The following is a 24,389-nucleotide window of genomic DNA, read 5'->3' on the forward strand; positions in this document are numbered from 1 at the left end:
CCTTTTATCAACACTGTGGAGTGGACAGTTTTCTTTGCCCAATTTCTTTAAGAAACAGAAGCTTACCTGGAGAAAAAACATGGCCCAGTAGGAAAAGCATGGTCTTTGGAGTCAGACAGCCTGGCACTCAGTTTCTGCTCCACCCTTTTGATTGTTTACTTTGGCACGTGACTGAAACACTTGGTGTTTCATTTCCCCTCATTTGTTTATGGAATGATAGTACCCAAAGGTTTGATGAGAGTCAGAGTTAAGAGTTAAACCGAGTGAGCTCAAGATTCACTCATTCTCAATCACCAAGCTCTCATTGAAATTCTACTATGTGACACATATTTTAAGATGTTAGAAACACAAAGATAAAAAAGATGTTCCCCATGTAGTCCAAGGAGTTTTGATACAGTGGAGAAGATAGTCAAGGTAATAGAAAATCACAAGACAATGAGATAAGCCCTGTGATGTGTATGGTGACTATAGAAGGACAGAGGTGGGTCACCTCATTCAGCTTGCAGGAATTCAGGAAGAGATCCTGGAGAGTGAAAATTAAGTTGCGTCTTGAAAGAAGGGACAAGTTAACCAAATCAAATGACAGGTGAGGCTAAGGCAGCAATACTCAAGGAGAAAGCGAGGAATGGCAGAATGTCATGAAGATAATTCAGGGAATTATAAATATGAGTTATGGATGAGAATATAGGGTTAGGGGGAGTGGTCAGAGAAATAGATGGAGTAAGGGGCAGGAGAGGTTTGGAATAGTAATTAGGAAGGAACAAATTCAGGATTTGAATGCAGATTTTCTCTTTCTATTTTTTAAATTTTCAGGTCCTATTGTTAACGCAAATTCGTGCACCAGACACACAGTGAGACCAAACAAACTGAAACGTCGGGGTTTGGAGCAGAGAAAGGTTTATTGCAAGACCATGCAAGGAGACGAGTTGGTTCTTGCCCTGAAAAGCCTCGAGCTACCCGAAGGATTTTGGTAAAGCATTTTTAAAGGCCAGGTGAGCGGGGGTCACAGGGCACTGTGATCAACTTATGCACAATTCTCTGATTGGCTGACGGTGAGGCAGCAGGGTGGTGTCACAGGGGTTAACATTATCAGTCCTTAGGCTCCAGGAAGCCTGGGGAAATGTGCTCATGGTCATCAAGTAGTTCTTCCATTTGGTGGTGGGTTTTCACATCTGCAAAATAACACAGGATAATCAAATGCTATTATCTAGGTACTTCAGAGAGGAGCTAAAGCAGAGGATAAGGGGGAAGACCTGTCCCAGGAAGGCCCCATAGGGTCCTGCTTGGTTACACTATGATCTTTTTTTAAAATATTTTTTTATTGAAGTATAGCTGATTTACAGTGTTGTGCTAGTTTCAGGTATACAGAACACTGATTCAGTTATACATATATAATATATACATATATATATATATATATATATATACACATATATGTGTTCTTTTTCAGATTCTTTTCCCTTATAGTTTATTACAAAATATTGAGTAGAGTTCTCTGTGCTATACAGTAGGTCCTTGTTTGTTACCTATTTTATATATAGTAGTGTGTATATATTAATCCTAACATCCTAATTTATCTCTCCCCCACCCCTTTTCCCTTTGGTAACCATAAGTTTGTTTCCTATGTCTGTGGGTCTATTTCTGCTTTGTAAATAAGTTCATTTGTATCTTTTTTTTTTTTTTGAATCTACATGTAAGTGATCTCATATGATATTTATCTTTCTCTGTCTGCTGACTCCACTTAATATGATAATCTCCAGGTCCATCCATGTTGTTGCAAATGGCATTATTTCATTCTGTTTTTAGATTTTCTGATTCAAACCCTATCCTTTCCATCTCAATCCCCTCCCAGCTCAGCACGTGTGTGTGTGTGTGTGTGTGTGTGTAGTCATATGTTGAAATGAGTCCTTCAGTATATTTTTACCACTCTAGAGATGGTACTTTTCTTTACAGCTAACATGTGGATACACATTATAATACTGTTCTAATGGAACCAAAATGTCAACATACTTTGAGAGAAGCCTTTAGCTATAGTTTTACTTACCATTATCTGTACTTTAAAAAAAGAACAATTCAAGTCCTTAGAAGCTGTTTGTGAAATAGTCAAGCTTCAAAAAGTTGTCTTTGATGAGGCAGAGTACAAGCAAAGAAGAGAAAGCAAAGCAGACTTGGTCAGCATGTAGTTATCATTTTATCTGAAATGAGAACCAACCATCCTAATGGACTTAAGAACTGCCAATATTTCTCCAGTGAATGGCAATTTCTAGAGAGAATTTTGCAAGTAGGCTACTTTTTGCAGTTGAATTATTATACATTTAGACTCATAGATAGGTGAATAATGGATAGATAGATAATAAATCTATATAAGGAAGTAGCTGTTACATTTGTCTTTTAAAACACAATTATGTGTAATATAAGACCTGGATTCTGTAAAGAATGTAAATTTTCTGGCCCAGAATGTCCCTTTCCTAATAAAAATAGATAAACTTGTATATTTCAAGTGAGACCTTGTGGTATTTTAATTTTCCAACCTAGCCCATTTGTTTGCAGAAGGCACAATGAAAGCATCTAAAAATGAAAAAATAAATAAATACACAAAACAAAAATAACCTACCCATATGTAATACCTAATGTATTCAAATATTTATAATAGATGGGCTCCTTACAAGTGTGTGATTTAGAAAAAATAGCTTAGAGTGCATACATATTTTACCCATGTTCTGACAAACATATGACACTGGTATTTCTCCCCTTATGGATACAATGGATTATTTTAAAATATAGTCTAGAAGTGAATGTCTTTAAAGCAAATTCGTATTTCCTGTTGTTTTTCTTATAAACTTGAAGAATATTTCCATAGTTCAAATGTAAAGTTTTCTTTTTTTTTTTTTTTAATTAATGGGGGCTCAAGGGGAGGTGATAAGGAGGTTAGTCATTCCCATGGCTCTTGGGAACACTATTACAGTATTTGTATTTCATGTAATGTAGTATTTGCTAAGAAGGTGAAGGGAGAGGTTAACAGATTCCCATCTTTTTTGTACTATTTTCTTTAATTTTGTTTAACTTCTATTCCTCAAGATCTTAACAGGTTTTTTCCGTGCATATAGATATTCTTATTTCACACTCATAACTCCCAAAGCCAAACATTCCTCTTAACTTTGTCAGGGGATGCCGTATATACAGCAAAAGGATTGTATGTGGCTGAAGAACTCCAATTATATTGCCAAGTCCATAAGCACAGTGTATACATCTGAAATAAAATAGGACTCTACATACTCCTGTGATGGGGTATTTCCATTTTCTCCTCCAGATCATTTCTAGGTTTCTCCCCTTGTTCTTTATCCCTGGAGGCTGATTTGAAGGGACTGTGAAAATGAGTTTCTTTTCCTCTAGCTTTCAGCGGGATCAGTCAATGGAAGGCGCTGGTAGGAAACTGGAGGACATGAGGAAAGACAATTGGAGTATTTATTCCCTTGGCTCCTCCCACTGGTTCATGGGTTGGCGGCATCCAAGTTCCCCTTCCCCTGGCCACAGCTCCTATTGGGCAACCCTCCCTTCAGACACAAGCCCCACCCTACGCTAAACACTCCATCCTAGTGTTGCTTCAGCCCTGGTGGTGGTTGGGGGCTCAGGGATGCCTGCTTCATCCTCCCCGGTTGGCTTCCCTTAACGCTGTCCACCATTTGCGTCTTCATTAAAACTCTCTTTAATCACTTCTTTTGAGTGTGCCATCTGTTTCTTGTCAGAACTCTGAATGATACAAGTTCCTAAAGCACAAAATAAAGAAAACAGTAGAAATAAATATCAAATTTAGGTTTAAAAGCAGGTGAAATTTGTTTTCCTGCATCAGTATACTGAGTATACTGATGTATACTCAGTATACTGTGTATAACAAATATATGTAAATATGAAGTACATGATCCCTGAAAAAAAGAGGTCTGGTTAAGAATCGTAAATTATTAGTATTACACCATGTTTAGCATTTGCTGTACATTAATAATATGCAAGAGGCACCAATTTGCACTGAAAAGTAAATTGTTTTTCTTCTGCCCTGGAAAACCGTTTTTTTCTAAAATACATCAAAATTTTCATGCAAAGAGATATACAAAAGGTGGCATATCAGAAGCCAATCCCAGATAGCTTGAAAGCCACAGTACTGATCACTTTGGAGGCTCTTCAACATCTTCTTCAGAACACTCTGATGATGATAAAACTCTGCCGTCTCCTAAATAGGCCTGTGCTTAAAAGACAAGCTGCATCTTGTAATGACTTGCCGCTAACTCCATTAATGCAATTTGGAGGGGGTGTTGCTTTGTTTCATTTTGTGGCTCATTTCTTTCTACACCCTGCCTTGGTCTCCAGTGCTGCTTCCTGCCATAAGTTAGAAATGAATTTTTTTAAATAAGCACTTGTACTTTGAACCATAAAACAAAATCTGAAGCTGAAATCAAAGGAAGAAGGTAAATTACTTTTAGTGCTCAGCAAAGAAACTTTCACTTGGCTATTTCCTGTTGTTTTGAAACTCTGAAAATCAATACAGAAACATATCATATGCTGAAGGCAGGTCATCTGTGCACTAGGTGTTTTTAACAGTTGGCTTTGAAGGGGATACTTATGCCCCCTTGACATGAATCTACAGTTCTTTGCACTAAGTGTCCCCATGAAACTACATTTTTGCTCAGGCTATCCATCTCAATGGTTATTACTTTTTACTGTTCCAGGCTCCCATCTTCTATTATAGATTCACTGATAGATCAATATGACAGAGGCAAGATAAAAGTCAGTTAGCTGCACACGTCTATTATGAGTCTGAAAATTCAGACACACATTTCTCCTGACAGAAGGCAGCCACATAACTGAGTTGCTACGTGTCTGGGTGGTTTTCTAGTCCTTTTTGTACAAAATCACATTTCTTGACATCATTCTTAATTTTGAGGTCCTTATGGCCTGTCAGTGGGTTAGGAGTGAGTGGTTCCCTAGGGGAGAGAGTGATTTTCAAATACAATCTTCACTTTTGAAAGGAGAGAACAAAACACATTTGCTGCTACACCGAGGCAGTAAAAAGGAGTGCTGACATGCTCAGTTTCTAAACCACAGGCAAGTGGACTGTAAAACCAAGTGACGGGTCAAAGTCAAGAGAAGAAGATTTGCAGTCCTCTACAGGGTCATGGCTGTGAGGAAACTGGCTTTGGGTTGGTTGGAAACCTCATGCTCTCTCTGGGGTTGATCACTTCAGCTATTAATCAGCAACCATTTTGAGAAAGAAGTAGAAATCTGCCAAACATTGAAGCCACTGTCCCCAAGATGGTCTATCATATGTCACAGCATAAGGAAGAAGAGTGCTCCAGCTATAACTCAAAGGCTGAAGAAATTGGTAGAAAAAGAGGCTGAGATTCAAATTGTTTCACATTTTAAGATTTTTAGCTCTTATTGCAAGTTCTCATGGTTAGAATCCTGACAAAAGATGTGAAACTTGAAAAGTCCATCAAAGGTCTTTAGAAATTCAACTAAAATGTAGACCTTTTAATTCATTACCTTAGTGTCTCATGCATGGATTTAATGAGCATTTATTGAGTTCTTACTGTATATCAGACACTGTATAAGGTGCTAAGGTTAGAAAGAGCCTGGTTTCCCTGCTTTCAAGTAACTTATGGTCCAGGACAGAGACAGACAGGATAACAGGAAATAGTATGAAAAATGCACACAGACAAAACAATTCATTATTTTCATAAAGACTTATCTAAAATCCATGCACATTTATGTACCCAAAGGACACATTACAGCAGTTGCCTATGGGGCGTGAGGGGAGGAAGTGGCAGGAAGAAATGGGGATAAAGGAACAATAAATGAATGAAGAGAAAAAATGAATGAATGATAGTGAAAAAAGAAAGGCATTGCACAGACTGCTAATATTCCACTATGAATTGAGCTTGGAAAAAAGCAAAAAAAACTAGAAATGATTAGGTTGTGGGTGTGTGCACACATTGCTGCTCACAACACAGAGGGGACACTTAGCCTACCTGGGTTTAGGGAAGGCCTCCTGGCAGAGGCACCCCTCAAGGGATTTCCAGAGGATGAACAGGGTGAAGAGAGGTCAGCAAAAAGATATCTGTGTCTATGTAAACATTGAAATATTTATCTTTTATTGTGGTTAAAAAAAAAAACATAACACGAGATCAACATTCTTAACAAAGTTTAGTGTTGGTCACAATAAGCCCAATGTTGTACAACAGATCTCTAGAACTTTTTCATTTTGCATGACTGAAACTTTCTACCCATTGAACAGCAACTCCCCGTTTCCCCCCTCCCCCCAGTATATTTATCTATTTTCAATTTTAATTTCTCCCCCTCCAACCCCTCACGAAGGAACACTTATTTGAAGACGTGAGGGAGAACAGCAAGTAGTTTACTACATCAAAGGGGTGGGCTGGCAAGATGTCACGTGATGGTCAGATCATCAAAGGCCTTAAAAATTCCACTAAGAAAATTTGATCTGTAACAAAGGAAGCCAATGTGATTTTTTGTGTGTAAGGGCATGAAATAGTAAATATATCCACTTCACAGCCATCACTCCGGGAACAATTAGGAGGACCAAACCTAACAAAATCTGGCAGATCCATACAATGGAAGGAACGATTCAACCAGTCTGGAAAATGTGGTCATTGAGACAAAAATAAAAAGGGCCATGGTGGGAGTGGGAGAGGGGTGGTATGACAGGCTCCCAGGTGAGAAGGAAGATCAGAGGGGCAGGGCAAGTCACAGGGGTGGGGAACGTCCATTTACTCAGTTTCACACAACTTAAATCTCACACCTGCTGATTGAGGAGAGGCCGTGAACATTTAGTCAGGAGCACCTCCGAGCACACCCGGCTTGGCTGTAGTTTACACTCTGAAGTTGGTTTCCATGTGTAAACCCTAAGAAATGACAAGTGGTATCCTTCCTTTTTCAAACATGGATCAGTTTTAAGAACAAGCGGAACATGAGTGAGCATAACAGAAAACAAGATAAGGAAGGCAGAGCTGGAGCTCTGTGAAAATCAGTGTCTAGTACTTAATGTCACAAATTCTCCATTATTTCATTTTTTAAATGTGTTGAATATAGCAAATAAGCATGTGGGTCTAAAGAAATAATACTAAGAGTTTTGTTTCATTTTGGCTATAAAGATCTTCCAATCAGTACCAACATTTCTATGAAAAAAAGAACCACTGAGGTCCAGGGATTTGAGAGGGATAGAAAAAAAGGCCAACAAAAAGACAAAGTCATGTTTTGGTCAGAGATGGGATTTGTGTTTGTATATTTTTTTAAACAGCTTTATTGAGATATAATTTATATACCCAAATCATCCATTTAAAGTTTACAGTCAAAGGGGGTTTAGTATATTCACTGAATTTGCAAACATCACCACACCACAATCTAATTTTACAGTTTTATCACTCAAAAAGAGACGCAGTTACTCTCCATGCCCTATCCTAGTCCTAGACAACCTCTAGATTTGCCTATTCTGAGCATTTTATATAAATGGAATCATACAGTATGTGGCCTTTTGTGACTGGTTTCACTTAGCATAATGTTTTCAAGACTCATATATGGTCACATATATTAGTACTTCATTCCTTTTTATTGCTAAATAATATTCCATTGTACGGATATGCCAGATTTTGTTTATTCATTCATCGGTTGATGGACATTTTGAGTTGTTTCCACTTTTCTGGCCATTTGTGTAATGTTCTTATGAACATTTATGTACAAGTTTTTGCATGGATCTAGGTTTTTATTTCCCTTGGATATGTATCTAAGAGTGGTATTGCTTTGATTAACATTTCAATGAAGTGTTAAACTGTTTTCCAAAGTGGCTGCCCCAGTTTACATTCCTACTAGCAAAATGTGAAGAGTAATTTCTCTACATCCTAGCTAACATTTGTTATTGTCTGTCTTTGATTATAGCATCCTCGTGGGTATGAAGTGGTATCTCATTGTGACACTGATTTGCATTTTCCCATATGTTTATATTTTAAATCTATTGGCTCAATCTCCTTTTTATTATTTAGAATATATTTCTTTAGCATTTTTAAAATCTTGTAAAACTTTGTGAAAACTCTCCAGTGCTATTTGTAACAAATAGTATAAAACTTATAGGCTTGAAACATTAAATATCTATTAGTTAGGGAATCCATGATTTAGGCTTGGCTCAGCTAGGTTGTTCTGATCTGAACTCACTCAGTTGTCTGAGGATTAGCTGATCCTTGGCTAATGATCTAGGCTGGCCTTGACAGGACAACTCGGATCTCTTCCATGTGTCTCCTGCCCCCCAGGAAGCAAGAGCAGACATGTTTTTCCCAGACAGTTGCTGAATATCATAAGCAGAGGAGGCAAAGTGCAAATATTTTTCTGTGCCTTTGCCTCTGGTACAACTGCTTATATTTCATTAGGCAAAGCAAGTCATATGGCTACACTGAGAACCAAAGGGCAAAGAAATATGTTCACTTCTTAATGAGAGAAACTGCAAAGTCTCATGGGAAAGGACATAGAAACCTCGAGGGGGAAGCATCCAAGCCATTCAGGGCATCAGTCTTCCACGTCCGTTACACTGTTACTCAGAAGAGATGGATTAATTTGGTAGGTCAGAAACTATTGCTTCACTGACCTCTTAAGGCAGGGCCACTTTGCTCTCATGTTTGCCTGTGTGGAAAAAAAAAAAAAAAATAGATCCATTAGCTACTCTAGTGTTAAATATTCCCCTGGTAACAAAGATTCTATTTTAAAAAAAATAGGAAAGATATTTGTGTGGCAAATGAACATTCTATTGTTTGAAAACATCTCCAGGACCATAATGAGAACTCAGGACAAACCTAGATCAAACAGTAGCAGGCACTCTGAAATATTCTGGGAAATGTTTAAACCTGGGAGAGATGACATTATTTAAATACTTATAAATGTCATATCATCTGTTTTAGGAAAAGCTAATAGAATGTCTTACAGACATTTCAGCGCCCCCCCCCCCCGCCCAAATTGCTTCTATAATCTATTTCCATAGATTCGGCAAATGTGGGAGCGGACATATTATGGGTCAATACCAGTGAAAAGACTCTGCACAGATACAGAATTCACAGTCCATTAAGCTTCAGGTCTGCCCTGATGTGGATTCCTCTGATATATTACTATTATATCCTATTTTTGTTGACTCAGTTACGATGTCAGCAAAACCAAACATTTTGGCTTGTGGCCCAGCCTTGATCTGTCTATGGAGGATATGTTTTTGCCTTTACCACCATGACAGTAATGAGCAACTGGCATTAGTTTGATTTGCATAATTGTGTGCTTCCAACTTAGACTCTGTGTCAGTAGGAGACAACTTATTGTGATGATACCCACAGCATATTATCTGTTTTGTGCTATCAGCATTTATTTATGTAAATTCCATCGTTACAAGAGGTCACTTACCAAACTTCTACCACAAAATCACATTCTCTGCCAATAAGCAGGAAGAAAATACTATAGCAGAAGAGCTGGGTATATTTTGTAATTCACAGTTGTTGGTCAAGGAGTTGAAGAAGATATTTTGGGGGGTCGCTTGCTTGTTTGTATTTTTAGGCTAGTTTGCTTTAAGGAGTGACAGATACGATGACAATATGAAAGTCTGTCTGTGACCATTTAGAACTAATGCCGTCAAGCAAACACATTCTCTCCCTCTCTCTGTGACATACACATATACATACACCACAAAGATTATCTGACTCATCTACGATTTTCTTTAAGAATAATTTATGGTCTAAAAAAATATTTTGTGTTCCCTAGATGATAAGTCGAATGTTTTCTTTGATAAGAAGCAGAACTCTGTAATTTATTCATGCAAGAGATAAAAAGATAGAATAACTAACTAGGATATCCCACTTGCAAAAGTACCTGAAAGAATGACTAGGAACTGTGTGGAACCTGAGACTTTGTAAACCAAACTTCACAAGTCTGTTCATGAAAAAATAGCCAAGGTCATCTATGCATTCTGTCATTAGCGGTAGATGAGTCTCCTAGGTCTTGTCCGTGTAACTGGAATTGTAATTTATACATTTCTTTGATACTTATCTCTAGTTAAGCACAAAGGAATGTCAGCGTTTAACCCTCCTTCAAGGAATGACAATGTAGAAAAAAGGGAAAAAAAGAAGGAAAGAAAACCCAGCAGTCAACCATTTTAAATCTAGTTGACACCTGTCAGAAAGAACCCTGACAAAAAGGAGGATAATTAGAATATTGCTTTATTGTGAGCTCAGAGTTCCCAGCCTGGTCTGTATCACGCTTCAGGCTGGTCAGAGAAGAGAAAGAAAGGGGAACACAATACAAATGAAAAAATCAACCAGAAAGCTCATCTTACACTTCAGCCTCTTTGCAGAGGCTCTTAATGGCAGCCCAGCTGATCATTCAGCTCAAAATGAACTTAGAAATGATCTTTTAAAGAGGCCAACATAACAACCACATTTGGAAGACTTCGTAAAGAATATATGAGATTTCCAACTAGATACCTTTCTAAGTCTCAGTGCTAAATTGAGAAATGACAGAAAGATATTCTACCAACCTCAGTTTGATACGATAATCCTTTGAAAGTGTATCCTGTTAGGTGTTTTTATTTTTGCTTTTGTTTTCACTTAACTTCTGACACTTTGGTGGGTAGGAAGGCAACAGGAGGAAGAGGGAGAGAATGTATTTGCTGGGTGGCATGAAACATTCTTTCCTCTTGTATAAGCATTTAGAACTTCAACTCATAACTAAGCTTTTCTCAATAATATTATTCTTTATTTTGTATTTTGTGGGTGAAATGTCTCTATATAAAGCATTAGAATCTCCTACCACTTTGACTTCTGTTTTGACCTCCTGTGGCAAATGAAACTGGATCAGGAATACAGTGATCAAGGGACAGATGCCATGATGTGCTGCACAGAGCAAGTGATTAGGAGTAACCAGACAGGATTTAATTCCCAGCCATTTGTACTATTTATGTAACATTGGTCAGACTTTTCACATGTTGGCTGCTCAGTTTCCTCATTGGTAGAATGCAATGGAAATCTGTAAGTGTCCTTTCAATGTGATCTTTGAGACAGCACGATGATTTATGTTAGCATTTGCTTGAGTGCTTACATTTAGAAGAGAACTAGGGGTGGAAAAGTGAGGTCACTTGATGTTATTTCTTGTGTAGACAAGTTCTCAAAGGGAGAAGAAAAGGCACTCACAGAAACAAAGCCAGACAAACAGAGCACACATTCTCTTAGGAATACCTCCTCAAAAAAGAGTTCAAATAAGTGACTGAGGAGAAAGGCAAATCTGGCCATGGAAGAACAGCTGAGAGAAGCAAGGGTCTAGAGACCACTTCATCTGCAGTAGGGAGGGACACCAAACATGTGTCAAAGGGAGAATGCAGTCTTTCTGAAGAGCCCACTGTGTACTTCCATGAGCGCAAGTTGAAAGGCAGTGTGAAATGTTACCTAAAAGCCAGAGGGGCAGAACAGTAACACTGGGGAAAATAATGACTGATACCAAAATGGGGCAAGCCAACTGAAGGATGTAGTTTAAGGAACCAAACCAAGGGAGACCCTTGTGGGGCAGTTGAGCAAGAAGGGCTGAAGGGAATGACGGTAGCAGTCAGAAAAAGTTAGTATGTTTGGCCACAGGGACTGAGAGAGGCATCTGGAAACAATGAAAGGCAAAATTTATTTTTCTCTAGTTTTCTTTGAAAATAACTCTCCAGTGAAACGCAAACCATAATAACAGTATCCTTAACATTCCACTTTCTGTGTTTTAAAAACTGATCTAAGACACAAACACAAAATGCTGGTTATGCTAATTAAGTGGAATTATGATTTACAAAACAATCCCTTGTAGCTTTTCTGATTTTCATGAAGTCTTACTTCACTTAGAACAAGCCCAGGGCACAAGAAGAGAGCTTAATGAATACTTTTTTCTATATTCCCTACAGCCACTCTTTACTCTGCTTACCCTGTCTTGGATATATGGAAACATAATGGAAGAAATGGAACAGAAGACTCAATGACTCAATGATGTCTTTTCTTGGCTAATGACAAAGGAAAAAACCCATGCTGATCATTTATAATATGCAATGTACTCATAACAAAGATAACATAATCAGAGGAGAGTGGGTTACAAACTACCCAATTGACTCAGCAGGTATCACCAAAATATTTGCAGGTTGCTTGGTAACGCAATTAAAAGTCACTATTTAAATCCCAGATCATTAGTGACTGAAAATCACTATCATTTGATGGCTCATCTCAGTCCAGTTCTTAGGGGAGATTTTCCTACATCAAAAAGCCACCAACATATTTGGCACTAATTGGCTCCCTTGGTGGCAATCTCAGCCTATAGGCCAAGAATTGACTGGACCTGGGAGACCAAGCTTTCTCCCAGCCTGAGAGCTGGTGCTTCTCAGCATGAGCTGAAGGACATTGGTGGGTTAATATGAGAGTTTTACACAGATATTACCTGTCTTTGGATAAATTGAAATGTTCTATATTTAAGACTATCGTATTTGTGGCAAGTTCTTTTTTAAAATTAAGTTCTATTTAGGACTTTCTTATTAAAATGTATTTCTCCTCTTTCTCCCCCCCCCCCTTTTCAGATCCTCTCCCAAACCCACAAAAATTAACATAAAAAATAGCAAATTTTATCATCTCAAAATTAGAAACCTGAATTACAGACATAGATGCTACCCAAAACACAGGCCTAGGTTAAAAGGGAAATTGTTTCTTCACTAAAATTAACAGGTTGATAGCACTGTTACTTTGCTGAATATGATAGGAACTTCTGTAGAGATGAACAGATTTCTAGAGTATTCATATAAATATGTATGAGACAGAATTATCTGAGTACTTTTCTATTGAAAATTGGTCTAAAATTGATCTTATGAGATAATAGGTTTTCCATAGATTGTGGTATTGAAAGTAGTAGACAAATTCAAAATCAGTGAAAGCTAAGTTTGCTACTAGAAGTGATCTTGTAACTAAATATGTCTACCTTGGACATTTGGCTATGAAGAAAAGCATGATACAGAGTATCACAAGATAAATTCATCACAATTTTTGACACACACAAAAAAGATAAAGAGAGCCATAGATAATAGAACAAACTTATGAAAAATAAAGTCTAATACAAAAAAACAAAAAAAAAAACTGGACTAAGAAAAGAGCTGGGCTGTAGTTGTATCACTGCTATCACTTTGGTCTGAATTTTTTTTACCTGCAGGTCTGGAAATAAAAAGATATACAAAACCCCTTTTTAGCTTAAGAATTGTGAGATTCCTTTAGAAGAGATTTCTTTACAATTTTCTTTCTACCAATGTCTACTTTTGGTGGACTGGGACATGAGAAACCAATTATATTTTATCTTCAAGATTTTTAACAAAAATTCTAAAATGACAAAACCTGCTGAATTTATTGGATTGCAGAATTTAAAAAATGAATCTCCGAGGATCCCTTATGAAAAATATTTAACAGATATATGGAAGTTTTAGTTTCATTGGTTACAGAGCCAGATAAGAGAGAAGTGGACTTGCTGAGTAGTACTGAAAGAGACTTCTAACATTTCTATAACAATGAACTTTATCAACACAGACGTCAAGACCACAAAGACGTGATGCCTGAGTCAATATAGTGCACTAGCTTCCATCCACTTACAAAGCAGAAATATTGAGTTTTGTCTTGAATTAGTTACTGAGAGTAGCAGATCACAAAAATTTCTTATTTTCCTCCTTCATCATTAATTTTTTGTTGAATTGGGACTAGCGTTTTGCAGTTTACTTTGTACAGGCTCTCTTTCATTCAATTACTTGTAGCTAAGGCTTTAAGGAGGTGATGTACATATTTCTATGAAAATACGTATAATCCAGTTAAGTCTCAGAGGCATTCAAACAGACATTTTATTTTCTATGGCTGCTGTATTCATGTTCAGTGGACATTGGTAAAGATGACCCATTTCTAGGCAAGTATTCAAATGTGTCATGAAATCATGGAAGAGACTGCAGTGGTTATCTCATACTACTTTTTTGTGCATGAATTCTCTATAAAACAGAGCAGTTTACCAAAAAAAATTATAAAACACTAGTTTCAAGAGTGTCTCAATGAAAAAAATGTTTAGTGGTCAATTAATTTAGGAAATGTTGTATGCTATATCCTTCCATTAGGGAATCACAGAGTATAATAAAAGTCTTTGAGAAATCCTGAAATGGAAGACAAACATTATATGCTTAATTTAGAGTTTCCTAAACAAATTTGATTATAAATTCCTTTTCTCTTTAATTGCTGTTTACTTGTGTTCTAAAGAAAGAAGTCTCTAATAAAGAAGCTATGCACCCTCTGCATGAACACCCAGGGATTTTCCAAAAAAAATGACTGTTTTATAGTAAGTTCTTCCTTGTATTGAACTGGAATACTTGTTGCCTTCACCTATTAATTGTTACCATGTACCCTACAGACATACAGTGAATATCGACCTTATAGCAATATTCCACATATGTTAAGTCAAGAAAAGAATTAATCTTATCTCTGTGACTCCTGTCCTAAACACTAAAGATCCTCAGTTGTTCAGACATTCCTTCTACTCTTGAGTTTCAGCGATGTTCCCCATCTCTGAATATATTCCAATTTACTACTACCTCTATTATGAGCAGCCTTGGGAAGGATACAGTATCCCAGTGGGCTAGAACAGAGCAGGACAGAGGGAGACTATCACCTCCTCTATGGAGTAGTCAGTAATTTATCACATGTTTCAGACTACTTGCTCTGCTTTTGCTAAAAATGACTTGTAACAGACGTCCTGCGTGGTGGTCTTAATTCTAAGATGGCCCCAAGATTTCCTGCCTTCCTCTTTTCATCCACGGAACAGTGCCTGGGACTCTGGATATGATTTTACTCTCATAATTAGATTACCATGTGGCACACTTGACCTTAAACTAAGGTGGGTCTGACATAGTCACACAAGCTCTTTAAAAGCAGAGAGTTTTCTCTGTCTGCTCCCACACCAGTAAGGCAGAGATCCAAAGCAGGAGAAGGATTTGAAGAGCTGTTGCTGGCTTGAAGATGGAGGGGGCCACACGGCATGGGATATAGGTGACTTTTAGTTGCTGAGAATGGCCATTGGATGATAGACAGCAAGGAAACAGGGACCGTAGACCTAAAACTGCAAGAAACTGAGTTTGGCCAAAAGCCTGAGTGATCTTGGTTTTGGATACTTTTTCAGTAAGACGAAAACTCAGATGAAAGATGAAAACTCAGTCAAGCTAACTCCTTGATTTTGGCATTGTAGGACCCTGAGCTGAAAACAGAGTAACACTGTACCAGATTTCTGACCTACAGAACAGTGAGCAAATAAATAGATATTTTTTAAGCCACTAAGTTTGTACTAATTTGTTACACAGCAATAGAAAACTAATAAATCCAGATAATCAAAGCTCACCATCTTTACCATATTTTGCTTTTATATTGATTTGTGATAAATGTCAGTAATACATTTTCCATTTTCTCTGTCTGAACAGCTTTAAGTATCATACATAAATAAATATTACTTTCATGCCTCCTTTTCTTTGTTTCCAATAAGATGTTGTCAACTTGCAGCCATTCTCTGATTCATGGATTTCCACACAAATTCATATTTTATGGACATATAGATATGTCTTCCCTCTCCATTTTTTTTAACTTTCTTTGGACTTTTCATTAAGATATTGCCCTTCAAATTCTAGATTATAAGCATGAGACATGACATATTTATAACTATAATAACTATTTACCTTTTTCTACTAAGATCATAAGTTTAGTCTCTTGAGTAGCCAATTCCTAGTATTATTATGCCGATTTACCTCAAGTATTGATTATGACCTCTTTTCTCATTTGCTTTTTTTCTTATGAATTACCAGGAATCTTCTCCATTACTCACTTTCTTACTTGTGTTTTTGTCCTCTATAGTAACCAGTATTAAAGATTTCTTCCATTTCTTCTCCTACATATATTTTCAGCTTGAACAACTCTGTACCACTCATTCTTTGAGCAGCTATCTTAGTCCATTACTGCAATATCTTGAACCAAGGTCGAAGACCCACCTCTCTATGGTACCCTTTGGTATAGAAAGTTTTCCCTGCCCATACCTCATTTATCTTTCAGAATCCCAACCTTAAAATGAATGAAAAGGTAGAGTTGTTATCTGGGGTCCCAAATCCTTCTTTATTATATCCCTGAAGGTATTTTGTTAACCCTCTGTTTTTGGTTTTCCTTCACTGCATGAATAAGTAATTTTAGGTAAAGTTAGAGGGTCTGGTAAGCCTCAGAAGCATAAAAAATCACATAAACCCTCTCCAAGAAGAAACAAACTCTTGAAGGGACAATCATCAGAGAGGAGTGCTACCACGTCCTCCCAGTTCTGTTTCTGAAAACACTAGCCATTTCTGCTCAGTCTCCTTTCATGGCTTCTCCTCTTCTCTTGAGTTTATGTACCCACATCTTGCTATGAGCTCATTTTGGACTGGAATTTAGACTTGAATGTGAAGTGAAGGACAGTATACTTTGGATACCATGTACATATTTGACCAATGGTAACCTTAGTAAACAATGAAATATCCCCTCCCCTTTTGTACTTTTAATGGAAATTAAAGAGTTATACTTTGAAAATACGATTTAAAAATTTTATTGAAATAAAGTGATTTACAATGTTACATTAGGTTCAGGTATACAGCCAAGTGATTCAGTTATATATATATATATATATATATATATATATTCTTTTTCAGATTCTTTTCCCTTGTAGGTTATTACAAAATACTGGGTATAGTTCCCTGTGCTATACAGTAGGCCCTTGTTGGACCTATCTGATTTGAAAATGACTGGTGATCTATGCTATTAAATATTAAAGATTAATATCTGCTATAGGCTGAATGTTTGTGTTCCCCCCACCCCCAAATTCATATGCTGCAACCTGATCCCCAGTGTGAAGGTATTTGGATATGGGAATTTGGGGAAGTGATTAGGTCACGTGGGTGGAGCCCTCATGGGTGGGAGAGTGACCTTTTAAGAGACTGCAGAGAGCTCCCTAGCCCCTTTTCATCACGTGAGGACACAAACAAGAAGACGACTAGGAAAACAATTCTCACTAGACACCGAATCTGCTGGCACTTTGATCTTGGACTTCCCAGCCTTCAGAATTGTGAGAAATAAATGTCTGATGTTTAAGCCACCGGTTTATGGAATTTTGGTTATACCAGCCAGAATGGGCTAAGATTATGTCTTATAGTACTTGCCTTAAATTGCCATTTTGTTCCTAGATCTCAGGCAGGGCAAGGGGTTTTGTCTGATTCTCCAGATAATCCTAAAGAGAGATTACTGAGTTCAAGCATCTCAATTAATATTTGGTCTACACCAATAGTATCTATATTTTGTCACTACTATTTTATTTTAATGGTCTAGTTGCTTTAGTTCTGAAAACTTAATTGGTGAGTAGGTATGGCGCATACAAACGCATGTATGAGGTGGTTCTCTTTGCTTACATGTTTTTCCAAGTATATTTCTGTGCTTTCCTCTTTAACTATTCATTCTGAAACTCAAAACTATTATTTTACTTTCCCATTACCCTATAAATGTAGTAAATATACTTGATATTTACTTCATTAATTTTCCAGTTAATCATCTCCTTAATTATTTCAACATTTTTATTAATATTTACTTTCAATATCTATATTCTCCTCAATTTCAATTCCAAACCACAAAATCTAAAAATATTTCTTTAACTGCACAAATTTGGCAACTCATCAGTACAAATTCTCTTCCAACCTCTCTTTTTTAATAACAATAAATAAAAATTATCTGAATATATTTATACTGCTTATATAGCATTTTTCCCTTTCCTATGTGGCCTTTAAGAATAGCACAATGTTATTTTCTGTTATGTACTTTAATCTTACAGAAGAGTGAAATATTAAATGTGGACTAAGCTCTAAAATTATTGAGAAGAAAATTATACACACACACACACACACACACACACACACACACATATACATACATAGAGCCACTGAAAATCTCTTAGAGAAAGGTCATGTTGAAGATTGGCAAACAAATATTTTCCTTCAACATCAGAATAGGTTATTGTTTCCTTGGTTGAGTTTCAGATGAAATGGTTGGCCTGAATTTAGGAGGCATATTGTAGGGAAAATAAGTATCTTTAAATGATAAAATTGTACTTCAGTCAGTAACAGGCAACGACTGAATGGACAGTCAAATCATGTCTCCCTCTCCCTGTTTGCTAGGATGTTCCTTTATTGAAATGATGGCAAGAATCTTCTGCAGTTATTAAATTGTTCTTTTCTTTGCTCCTTGACTTGCTTACTCTCTCTTTTTGTCAAAGACAGCTGAATTTACATATTTTAAATCTGTGGATCTAGTGACTGCACTGCACAAAATGATACATTGGTATGATGACTGTTTTTAGTTGACTAACCTTAGAATGATGAAAAAAAAATAAAGTATATTTTATTTTATTTACTCTCATGATACAGTTTAAACTTTTAACTTTTCTTTTGTGGGAAATGAGAAAATGAAGACAGAAAGATGAAAGAGAAATGTAAGGTTCATTGAGCATATATTCTATGCCAGTAATTCTGAATGATGTATGCCATCAACGCTTCAAAATAATCTCATAAAATGCATTATTTTACCCATTTTATAGATAAGAAAACAGACTCAGAGAGATCATTTGTTGAAAATTATACAGCTAATACACACAGGTGCTTTTTTACCAGGAAGTAGACAGATTCCAAAGTCCAAGTTCTCTCCAGAAAGCCACCCACCCTCCTGTCACCTAACTTTATTCCTATTTTAAGACAAATGCTTTTGGGACAGCAGGTTGAGGTTTCCAACACCTTGTTAACTCCCACCATAGTCCAAGTACGGCAGGGTTTTTTTTGCGGTACGCGGGCCTCTCACTGTTGTGGCCTTTCCCGTTGAGGAGTACAGGCTCCGGACGCGCAAGCTCAGCGGCCATGGCTCATGGGCCCAACCGCTCCGCGGTTTGTGGGATTTTTCCGGATCGGGTGCACGAACCCGTGTCCGCTGCATTGTCAGGCGGACGCTCAACCACTGCGCCACCAGGGAAGCACCAAGTACGGCAGTTTTTATTTCACTTGTAAGCAACAGGAAATTTATTCCTTGTGGTTCTAATTCATGTATACTGTACTCACAAAGTTGTCTAATGTTTTATCAAAAGCTTTTTGAACTGCAAGCCAGATGATTTTTTTTTTTTAATTTACTGGAAGTAAAATGTTGTTGATATAAACAGAATGGAAGCGCCTCAGACTATTAGATTAAAAACAAGACTTAAATCCCTAAGTTTATACTCACAATGATATGCTATAAATGTAGCAAAGCATATTTTATTGTTTATACTTTTGATTGCCTAAAATTAACATGATAAACACAAGTGTGCTTTTTCCCCTAGTGCTTATCAGGTGTGTGTGTATGTGTATGTGTGTATGGAGCTTCTATTTCCTCATAGTGATACATTAGTAAAGTGTCTACTTTAAAAATTATCAATATTTCTAGGAATTTTTTAATACAAATCAGCATTATATGTAGGTCCATGATTGAAGCTGTACTTGAATACACCATGCCAATGCTTTCATGCAAAGTTAAAGATGTTAGTTTTTAAATCATAGGTAGTCTAGTAGTTCAGAAACATTAAAAGTGAAATTCTTGATTCCCTTTGAACATAGTTGAGACTGGAGAGGAAACAAAAATTGGTTGGACTTTACAGAGCTGAGGAAATAAATCCCACTCTGTATAGATTGACTTCCTAATGTCACAAGTCAATTTAGAAATTATGCACAAGATAAATCTCTTTCCTCTCATTGCACCAATATATTTAGTTTAATCACGAGCATCAGTGGAGACAGAGACTAAAAAATAAATTGTTCACTGTCTCCAAGACAAACCCCAAATAAGAAACTTGATATTTTGCATAAACTCTATCTCTGGAATATGCTTTTGAAAAGACATGCCATAATTATACGTAGCATTATAGAGTCTCTTGTGTTTATAAATATTTTCAAAAGGCTTTGAAATTGTTTGTAAATCCAAAGTTTATAAATGACTTATGAAATCCACAAATTTGCTAAACATGTTTCCACATTTTTGTATTATGCTCTGTGATTTTTCTTTCTGTGTTGTGTAAGTCAAAGAAATGATATACAATATGGCTAGATAGGACTAAAATTTCCAAACAAAAGAAGCATCTGTTTTTCTAATTAGTTTTTGAATTTATGTTGGTTTCACAATTGGTTACTCGGCAAACAATGTGGTTCAAATGACAATGACATTGATTACATTTCTACTTTACACTAAGAGCATTTTTATCAACGATTGTCAACTCCAGTAACCAGCAAAAACTAAGCCTTTAAGCACCTCTGTACCTTGGGTATTGTTCTACCCAATCTGAAGCAGATTGAACTGTAACTTCGCAGGAGGCTGACACAGTTTCCATGAAGCCAGAAACGACTGGAATTTTAAAAATTGGGTTGCAAGAGCATATCTTTTGATGTATATTTTAAAATTTTGGAGCAAGCTACTTATGCCTGTAGTTTCTCTGCTATGCTCATCTTTCCAACAATACTTTGAAATGATTTCTAGGTCGGGGACTATGGGCCAGGTGAACTTTGTCTCAGCAGTAATTCCTACTTTCTTTATGTTTCTATGGGGTGTGTTCCTAATTCCTCTCTTAGCCAGTGGAAGAGGCTATGTTATAAGTGGGTAACAAGCCTTCAGAGTATTATCCCACTGTACACAACTTTGCTTCCCAAGGTGGTTACCACCAATTGCTTTAGTTCAAAATTTCACTTTGCAGATCATCTAAATATTCACATCTACACCTTGATTTCTTAAAAATATTTTTATGTCTATCCTGCATCCAAATAAACTGTGGGTCCTTCAGTACAAGGAGAAACTTGCATTCCATGTATTTTCATCTAGTCATTTGCTCATTTAGCAAATACTTATTGAGTAACTACTACGTTTAAAATAATCTGCTCCATGCTGGCTCATAGGAACAACTGGACACATTCTTCTGGTTAAGGATACTTCTTGTTTCAATAAGGTGAGAACTCTACGGAAAACCCATTGGAAACCGAGTTGACCAGTATGCTCTACTGAAGTATTTTCATACTATAACTTGTATCTATAACTCTAGAACATTTAAATTGTGTAATTTCTAGTTACGACATCTTAGTCCTGATGGCTACCATTTTGTATTTTTTCTGTTGAGAGGAAATCATTACTCTATGCCCTGGAAATGGAAAACTCTGAATCATCTGCCATGGCTTCTGCTATGATGCCTTCAGTGATTTGATTAGTTTTTAGATGTGTATTAAAATAACATTTTTGTCTTATAAGTAAGATAAACTTAATGACCATTTTTAACATGACAAGATATTATAATAAGGTATTAAATGGAGATTATTGCTCCACAGTGAAACCAGCCTAGCTTTAACGTATTCTTTATCGAATGGTATTTTATACTATAGCAAGAAGAAATTGCCAGCTAAACTGTTTAATTACTACCTCACTGAGAAAGCCAAAAATGGCCTGTTACCTGATTTCTTTTCATGTCATTTTGATATTACCTGGGCATGTAAACCTTACTTGAATAGTCTTATAATACAGTGTATAACTAACCCAAATCTGGAATCAGGTAAACTTGGGTATAAAACATTCTTTTGCCTTTCAGGAATGGTATCACGGTGGGGAAATAATTTTGTTTCATGTAAAACTCAGTTTTACTATTTGGGAAATGGAATAACAAAAAGGTATTTTCATGAATTTATGCATGGAATACTTAGAAAAGGGTACAAAGCAACCACTCAAGAAATGGTAACTGATGGTATTTTAATGGGTTTCAAATAAATCAAATTTTTGCTAAATTTATTGGAATGGATGAAAGTCTTAAAAACTTATAGATAAATCAGTAAATTATTAACTGATCAGGAAACAACTGAAACTTTTGGTGATTCTCAATCTATCATTATTAGCAGAGCCTCAGCACATTGTTTTATTGAAGTGACTATGAAGTCATTTTGTAACTGTAATAGACATTTAGTCATCACATCATCCTAACACCACTATGAGGTAGGTAATAAGGTGTCCATGTTACAAGTGAGGAAATTGAAGATTAGAATGAAAGTGATTTTTCAGGGTAAATCAATTGTGAAAGGGACAGGGCTGGAAACATATTAACTTCCACATATGCTTTCCAGTAGTCTGTCATTCTAATTAGTATTACACAAACATAGCAAACATAGCAATTTGTCAGTTTTGTCAAAAGAGTCAAATCATCACTGCTGATCTAATCATTATTAAATGTCTAGTACTTGTTAAATACTATGTAACAGTCTTTAATTTATAGTTTAATAACATAATCCTTCAGTCATAAGCTATACTTATTGGGCACCAACTCTGTTGCTATCCTAGCCACCAGAGATACTCTGAAGAAGATGCATTCATCACCATAAAGAGCTTACAATGTCATAAGGGAAAAACACAAATAATCACACTATTACAGAACAACACAATGTGTCACCACAATGAATTTTATGCTATTACCCTCTTTGTATAGATGAAGATACAGAGGCATAATGAGAAACATAAACAACTGTAAGACATTGATTAATATGAGGAACAGCCTGGATTGAAACTCAAATTATTCTATCACTTTTCCTTTAAACATTGTTAATATACCATGTTTATAGTCATTGCCAACAATGGATTTCTGATGCTTAGAGACACAATTCTGCATAGCTGCATCTTGATTGGTGTCATTCTAGACATGTCTGGCTCTGACCTAAGGGACTGTTTTATGACATGGAATGATGGCAGACACTGTTGTTTGTATACTAGTCACCATTTCCCCTCTTCTTATTTATTAAAAAAAAAAATGTTCAGGTATCTCATACTCACGCCTTTCTGGATTCTCCCTAGCTCCAGTAAGTAAATCATTGTTGATCCAAAGAACCAGGGCAAACCCGTTCTCCTCGACAGTGCAGAGTTAGACCTGTCCTGCAGTTTTAGCAAATAGGCTGAGAAGAGACATCTGCTGGGAACCATCTAGAAAGAGTCCACTAAAGAGACACACAGAAGGAAAGACTCCATTTTATGACTCTCTACATTTTGTAGCCATCTTGTGTCCATAAAAGGCAAACCAATTCACTGAGGATGATAGATCATAAAGAGAGAAAAAAGTTAGGTCATTGATGATGTCAATATGCCACTGAATTACTCAGCTCTCAAACCACTTTACCTACAGACTTCTAATAATGTGAAATAATAAATTTTACTTCTTGCTTAAGAAACTTTGTGTTGAATTTTCTGATTTTTGCCAGAAAGAAGTATAGAAGATATTTTTATGGGATTCCTCACACAGGATCTTAAAAAAAAAAAAAAAAGTTTTCTTTTTCCTTGCCATGTTCCCCCTTCCTCCTAATACATTTTAATGACATGTACATCTTACAGTCATATTGAAAGGTGTTAGATGAAGTTTAAATTCTCTTTTTGGGCTCAAATTTGGATAGAAAACCTTAATTTGTGACAAAGGCTATAATAACTGGGCACATATGAGACACTCAAAGACACTATGGATTGTTTGTCTTCAAAGACATCTTAATCCTATGTCTGACTGTCCAAAAGTGCAAAGCAGGAGTAGTGCAATAAAGCTAAAAATTTCAATATATAAATTTGGATGTCAAATCAAAAAAAAGCTGATTCCTTTTTACTCAATTTTATTGTAAGCATAGAAGGCAATTGCAGCTAGGAAGAAATAAAAACATGCAAAACAAATAATAGAATATTTTGCCATGCACGTGAGCTAAACTGGATTGTTTGGATATTCAGTCAAAGTATATCGATACTGTAGGAGAGGTTTTTAAAAAATAAATACTTGTATGGAATCATTTTTTGTGTGTGACTGTATTATAGGTATTTAATATACAAAAAGAAGGATGCCACATAATCTTTGCCCACAGAGTGGCCACCACGTGGAGAGGGCAACTGGGAGACAAGTAACTGAACAGTTACAGTGTATAGGCATAACTGCAAACTAGAGATGTACCAGGCAGTTCGTCCAGGGATGCCTAACTGTGTGAGAATTGATGGTAGTGGATTATGAGTGGGCTAGAGAAAAGAAGCTCTACAGATAAGGAAGCAGTTGTTCTAAATCTTAAAGAATGCACTCAAGGAACTGCAAATAGCTACGGTAGCCAGATTGTATCCTCCATGTGGAAGTGTGGAAGGAAGTTAAGCTGGAGAGGAGTAGGAGCCAGGCTGTAAACAGGGGGAAAATAATGAGGGACTACATTGGAGTAGTGGGGA

The sequence above is a fragment of the Globicephala melas genome, chromosome 1, assembly GCF_963455315.2.
Source record: "Globicephala melas chromosome 1, mGloMel1.2, whole genome shotgun sequence".
In the NCBI taxonomy this organism is placed as follows: Eukaryota; Metazoa; Chordata; class Mammalia; order Artiodactyla; family Delphinidae; genus Globicephala; species Globicephala melas.